This window comes from Pteropus vampyrus, unplaced genomic scaffold (assembly GCF_000151845.1).
Source record: "Pteropus vampyrus isolate Shadow unplaced genomic scaffold, Pvam_2.0 Scaffold28, whole genome shotgun sequence".
In the NCBI taxonomy this organism is placed as follows: domain Eukaryota; kingdom Metazoa; phylum Chordata; class Mammalia; order Chiroptera; family Pteropodidae; genus Pteropus; species Pteropus vampyrus.
Window position 1 is genome coordinate 5,420,436 of NW_011888809.1, and position 7,458 is coordinate 5,427,893.

The window sequence follows — 7,458 nt, forward strand, 5'->3', positions numbered from 1 at the left end:
CTCCCTCGCGCGCCTCATCCACCAACTCCACAACGAAAGAAAAGTTTTCTTCTCAAATTTACAAGAGGTGGGGAGCACTCTTGCACGTGTCTTTCCAACCCCCTAAAAGCAGCTGGTTTGAGATGACCCAGAAAATGTGGTACTCAAAGGTCCTAGGGAAGACCCTGGAAGGGTTCGGGAGGTGCCTGGTGCATACCTGGCATGGTCGGAACTCAGCTAACCCGTGTCCCCGAGGCCTGGCCTTGCAGAGCTCTGAGGGTCTATGAGGCCACACATAGTGAGGGCAGGGTCATGTCCTAGTGGGGGTTCTGGGAGGGCAGGATCAGCGGGGAATTCTGGTCTTTGCTCCAGAGACCCCAGGAGTGGAGCAGGGGCGACCTCGTGCCCCACCGCACCCCCCACAGCTTTTGCCTTCTGTTAAGTGCTCTGGGTAGCCAGTCGCATCTCTGCTTTGCTCAAACGAGGAGATCTGGGCCCAGACTGGCGCAGTCAGTTGTCTGGGGTCACACGACTGCGCAGTGGCAAGGCGCACACTCACTGCAGCTTTCGGGACCAAGATGACGTGGAGAGGCCGTTGGGCTGAGGAGGTGGGAGGTCGCCAACGGTGATTCTCACAGTTTGGAAATGTACAGTGAGTGGAGTCTTCTGTTCTAGAAAGTGTCCACAGGATGTGAGCGCCTCTGGCCTCCCGTACGTCTCCTGTTGGGTCCCACCCGGGGAGGGCGGGTGCCCCAGGGGCCCTGCCTCCTCCCGGGACTCCGCTTGCCCCAGACGGCCCTTTCCCGGGCGAGGTGCCCAGGGCGGGCTGGACGCCTGGAGAGGTCGCGGGCTAGTGCAGAGCCGGGTGCCCCACCGTGCGGCCGGAGCGGGAACTGCGGGGCGCGCCCTCATCCTCCCCGCCCCGCCCCGCCCTCGTGCTCCCCTCGGGTCCGACCGCTCCACTCCACAGGCCTCATCTTTACCTAGCGTCACCCCGTGCCAGGAGGAACCCGGGGTGCGCTCTCCACCACTGGCGCAAACCCGGAGTCAGGCGACAGAATGGGCAGCGGAGTGACCGATGCTAAAGAGGGACAGGGGCAAGAGAGGAGTGTGTTGGGTAGATAAGGACACCAGAAAGCCAGGAGGACCCGTCCACATAGGATAGGAGCCTTCCAGGGGAGAGGAGATCACAAATGGGTGTCAAGGTTGGAGGGGTAGGGCCTGGGGTCCCCGGCCATGCCCCACTGAAGAGCTGGGTACTTTCTTGGAGATTGTACCCTTGCTTCCAGAGGCATCTGATGATGTGCAAAGAAATCCAGAAGTCACAAGATAAACATGACTTGCCTTTCTTGAGTTTGCTCGAGAATACATAATTAAATACATAAATTTAAAATGGATAAAATGGCTATCTTATAGAACTTAAAATGGAGAATCCCTGTGCATTTAAAGCTGAAATAGGGGACTTCCATGCCATTTGAGCTGTGGTGGGCTGGTTCAGGATGTGTCCCAGGAATGGGACATCTTTCTCTCTGTCATGACCTGAGCGGCATCTGTGGAAATTCCAGCAAAGCCATGGGAAGTAGTGGGCAGGGCGGGGGTCAGGTGGCATTTGTTAAAGATCACTCTGGCTGCTCCAATGGAGGAGAGGGCCCGGGGCTGCTGCCAGGGTTGAGGGAGAGGTGAGCCGAAGTGGGGCCTCTGTTTTAACCTCGGGGTTCCCTGAAGGGGTCTTGGAGACTCCCAAGAGAACCCAGACCACCTTGAAAACTGCTGAGTTAAGAATACAGTCATGTGAGCCATGGGCCTGGATAAAAATCTGAAACCTAAATGTTTTGAAAGTATGGCTGTCTTTGGAGCTCAAGGTCCCTTTTCTTTGTTCATTCAAAAAACCTACACTGCATAGAGATGGGCAGGGTTCACGCTCCTGTGATGTACTGTATGCTGTATCGGGAGGCTGTAATGGGCCTCTTGCTTGTTGTGTTCAATAATTCATTAAACGCAGGCAGACAAACATATTTACAGAAACTATTTTGTTGTCATTTATAAGTCATTTTCCAACACAGAGACATAAACATAGTTACAAAACATTAGAGCCAGTGAGACTCTGAGAATTCTAGTTCAACCCTCTCATTGTAAAGATGGAAAGATTGTAACCCAGATAATCCAAATTCAACCCAATTCAACAGACATTGAGCAACTATGATGTGATCAGGAGATTCAAGCAGAGTAAGATGCCAACTCCTTCCTGGAAATCTCAATCAGCTCTGTGATGGGGCCAGTCCCACGGAGTGAGGATGGCTGTGAGCGCACCCCCAAATCTCCCACCCTAACCTGCCCCCTTTGGTGGCTCTCCCACTAGTCTGAAATCCCCATTGCTAGAGATTTCTCTGGAGGCTTTGCAGGCTACTGTCTACTGTTTGTAAAGAGTGATTAATTGAATCCTGGTGAAGGTTAAGGTACGAGGCGTTGACCAGGGACCTCGCGGGGGGTTGGGGGGGGTTTGGGGGCAGGGAAAACAGAGGACCTGGGTATAGCCCCCTGAGCAGTACTTTTGAGTGGCAAGGGTTGGCTCAGGGACAGGACTGTTTCTTGAGACAATCAAGAAATCTTTCTCAGTTTTCTTGTTTTAGAGAAAAGAGTGGTTGTCCCCCACTTCTGCTCAGGGGTCCAGGAGCAGCCCGAACTGAAGGCAGGGCCCTGGCGATGTTACCACTGGTGCTTGGCATATGTTATCTCGAAATCTCCAGGCTCCAAACAGTAGCCCAGCAGGAAAGATGGGTGACAAACACCAGAAAGTGTTCAGACAAACAGGTGGCTGCGATGCCTCCCTGGAAGCTTCACCGTTCTGCTGGGGAGGGGCCTGCAGGTCAGGACCTCACTGGACAGAGAGTAGGCGTTGGGAGACACTTGCTCCCTGCTCTGGCATAGAGAAGGTGGCAGGAGCATGCACTCTGCCCATCTCAGTGCACTGTATATTTCTTTGGATACCATAGAAGAGGGGGAACTGAAGGTCAACGACAGCCATTAATAAAAAGATTTCAGGTTCTAGATCTGTACCCAGGCCTGCGGCTCATGTGACCAGCTTCTTCACTCAGCAGTTCACGAAGTGGTCTGGGGACCCCTGGGAGGTGATTCCCAAGAATCTTTCCGCGGGTGCCAAGGTCAAACTGTTTTCACAGCAGTACTAAGATTTTATGTCTTTTTCACTCATTCTCTCACGAGTGTACAGTATGTTCCAGAGGCTACATGACATGTGACGTAACAAGAGACTGAATGCAGAAGCTAATATAAGAATCTAGTTCTCTTCTCCTAAGCCAGACGTAAGAGGGATTTGCAACAGTGTAAAAGAATGCCACCTTTCTTACTTTTTTGTTTCAAAAAGTCTAGTTATTTTTCATTAAAATGTTAAACTGGGTTTATTATTGCTACTTAAAATGGATTAATATTTTTTAAATTCTCATCTTTAGTTTCTAATAGAGTATAAATCAATGGATACTATGCACATAAACAATAATTTTTAAGAGTATAAACATGTGTGGAGTGGAACGAGACAAAACCTACAGTCTGGCTAGAGGAGAAGATGGGTTTCTGGGGTCCCGCCCGGAGGGCGGGCCTCAGCCTGGTGTTTCTCCTTAGTGCACACGTAGCGTCTGCCAGGCCAGCGGGAAAGAGACAAACGCACGGGGCGATTGTTGCTACTGCGAAGACCAAGTTGACATTACACCGGAGCGACACACGAGGGCGCCCTTACCAATCGGCAGATTTCTTGTAAAGCTCCATACAGGGATTGCTGATATAAATATCGGTTTTATTCACCACCTTAAGAAAAAATTAGCGAAACAATCAACTGCAAGAGTAGAATAGACTTTCTCTAACCACTATGCCGTACACCTGAAGCTAACATAACACTGACTGTCAACTGTAATTTAAAAAAAAACAACTTTTCAGGATGTCCGAGTGTCAAAAAATTTGCCTCGAATGCACTTCTTTACAGGAAGCTATTGGGGGATGTGCTCCACCAAAATACGGGGGCAAAACGAGACAGAGGGAGGCAAGGGAGCGCTCACCCGGGGGAGAGGTGAAGGAATGTCCCCGCTATGGTCATGCACAGGCCTCCAGGGGAGTTTTCCAGATGGCGGCAGTGCTTCAGAAGGGACAAATGGGGAGGGCGAAACCGGAAAGACACCAGGGCTTCTGAACATCTTGAAAGGAGATTTATATACCTGACAAAAACTTTGAGGTTTAGTCGGTGATAAATACTTCGAAATCTAAACGAAGCCAACAACCAACCAGCCAACTAACCAAATGACGATGATTAATTTCAGGAAAAGCACAAAAATAAGCAAGCAAGAAAAATTGCCGTACTACACTACATAATTCAGCTGTGACTATCACTGAGACAGTAATAATATTGTCAATGCAAACATAATGATCTAAATAAAATTATGATGTAACTATATTTAGAGGGATAGGAAATATGTTTATGCACAGTGGGAAGGAGCGAAAGCCTCATCTTCTACAGTGGAAATTCGATAAATGACAAGCTAAATTGGAAAATCAAATAGTAGTGATATAACATGTAGAGCCGTGGATGTAAATACTTGAAGAACCAGCTGAAAACGGGGGTGGGGGTGAGAGGGGGGAGAGATGAGAGCTGGGACTGGGGACAAGGACCTTCAGACTAGGAGGATAACTGATAAAACTTCCATCTAAAGTTAGACACATACCCCCCACTCTGTCAGGCATTCAGTGTTCTTTGTGGTTCGATCCCAAGCTGTTTTCGTAAGCTGATTTTGCACTGCCTTTCCCCCGACCCATACACCTATGATATTTCAGGCTCGATTAGATCTCCTATCCAGAAGCTGTCACCTCTGTTTACAATGCATTTCCCTCTCTGACTCTTGTCAACCTCCTAACAAAAGGCAGCTTAAACCCAACCTCATCCGAGAAGGCTTCTTAGATCTCATAGGCCCCACCCAGCTCCCAAACGGGAATCGACTTTTCGGGCTTCCTCATCCATACACGAGGTCATCCCGCTCATCACGGTCTATGTATCAGTGCACGAGGCTGCCTCCCCATCAGATTCTGAGAGACCGCGATCCTTGTCAATCTCTCCTACAGGGCCCAGCACACTGTGTCCGGCCTCTACTGGACTTGTTCAATCTCAGGTCTTGGCATCAGGGCCAGATGCATGTTTACGGAGGGTGATCCAGGAGCTCCAGAAACCCAGGCTCTGGGCTGGGAGGGTAACTGACCGTGACTTCCTCCTGCTCCTCCTTCCCTTGCTGGACTGGCCAACAAGCCCCCTCTCCCCCCCATCTACTGGCCAATCCCAGCACTCCCCCTTGGAGCTCTGGCCCTATGCCTCCAGACTCCCACCCTCGTTAGAACGCAAGTTGGTACAGGATAAAGCAGATTTCCTGGGAATAGGTGGAGGGACAATTGATTGAGATATTAGTACGTGTCCTCTCTGTGTTTTCTCCTCCCGGTTACAAACAGGTAACCTGTGGTATGTCACTGCCTGAGAGAATTTTGCAAAGCAGGACTGATCTGCCTCGAATCATAGTCCAAGTTCAAGAGATTGTGCTGATGGCCTGCAGGAGCCACCTTTGAAAGTGGCACAGAAAAGAGACTGCCCCCCCCGCCCCCCAGGGAGATCACAGTGAGGCCTGTAAACAAAATGCCAGCCCCGTGGTGCCATGGTGAACCAGGGACTCTTGGGGCTTCCAGCCTTGCCAGATACCCCCGCGCTGGGTGTATTGTACAGAAAGCGCAGAACCACCTGGTCTGAAGAGTCCACGCCAGACTGCCTAAGGCAATGGGTATCCCAGTGGTAACCAGCACAGGCCAGTGACTGATGACAGGAGGAAGCCCCCGAAGTTTCCACACAGTCCTAGTGGGGATGTGGGAATGCTTGGGGCTCAGATCAAAGTCGATTTGGAAGAATTAAAGATGTGAGTCAGTGGAGCCATACACACTATGGGATCGCAGGGCCTGCCTGGAGCTGAGTGCGAACAGGCTGGCCTCTGGGTAAGGAAGACTTTTGCCTCTGGGGAGGGCATCCCTGATGGGAGGTCATCTGGCAGTGCCAGACCAGTGCCTGGGTACCAAGAAGTGCTGAGACCATGGGCAAAGGGAAAGGAATTAATGCAGATGGTGTAAGCTAATTAAGGTTTATCTCTTGAGGCCGGGGAGGGGTCCTTGAGTTCATGGCCACCTGATCCTTGACTGATACAGAAGGTGGACCAGGAAGGCTGTAGAGTAGGAAGCTGCCATGTCTGCTCATACCTATTTCCATGTGTTCTATCTTGAGAATTTCTGAAGTTGGTGGTATGTTACCATTTAATCTGAAAGGAAGGGAGGAAGGAAAGAAGACTAATTCATTCTTTCTGGTTATAAAAGTAAGACATTATCCCTAAGTTGGGGATGGACCTGTGTGGGCCTGTCTGGGTCACTGGTGGGAAGAGCCCCAGAAATCTGTCTGCCTGGAGGAGCATTCAAATTTGAGGCAGTGCATCCTCAAGAGCCCATATACAAATTTGAATCGCTGAGTCCCTCAGCCCTCCAAGAGGAGGAACGATGGAAGGTGTGTCACGCAGATTTATTCCCTTGCCCTGCACACTCTGTTGACAGTTAAGTTAATCCCCTAGTGAAGTAAAAATAGAGCGCATGGCTTCACTAAAGCTCTGAACGATCCAGGCTCGGCTTCGACATCATGTGGCAAAGTGTAGCACTTTTCCTGGAGTGAGGTGGCTTTGAGCAGGGGTCCCCAGCCCCCAGGCCGTGGACTGGTACCATCTATGGGCCACACGGCAGGAGGGGAACAGCGGGCGAGCAAGTGCAGCTTCATCTGTGTTTGCAGCCGCTCCCCAGCGCTAGCATCACCGCCTCAGCTCCACCTCAGATCGTCAGGCATTAGAGTCTCATAGGAGCACTGGTCCCTGGTGCCAAAAAGGTTGGGGACCACTGGCTTTGAGGATCCCAGAGAACATAGTGCCACTGTGGCACCTCATGGGGGGGTCCCATTCACCGTCATGGTGGTGTCCTAGAGTGACAATCACGCTTCCAGCAATAGCAGGAGTGCTTAGCAAGGACGGCTTAGCCCACTGGGATCTGACAGCATGTCCGAAGTGGGTGATGGTGGCGGCAGCAGATACCTTTGTCTAGAGTCGCTCCCCAGGGAACATCGGCCTGGCTTTGGCTGGCACATACAGTACCTTTGCGAGGATCAGAAGCAGGCTCCCCTTCTGGGAAGGTGAGAATTATAAAAAGGCACCCCTCCTGTGGTCTGAAGCGGGGCTTGACAAATAGGACTCAGTCTGAATTTTGGCCTTGCTCTGAGGCCAGGCGCTTTTGGACAATGCCCGTGGACATCAGTGAAACATCCGAGGAGAGCCAGATGTGCAGAGAAAAGAATGGAGGGTGTCATGGCAGGTGCAGTGGGGGAGGCTGGTGAGACACCCTGATGAGAGAAAAATG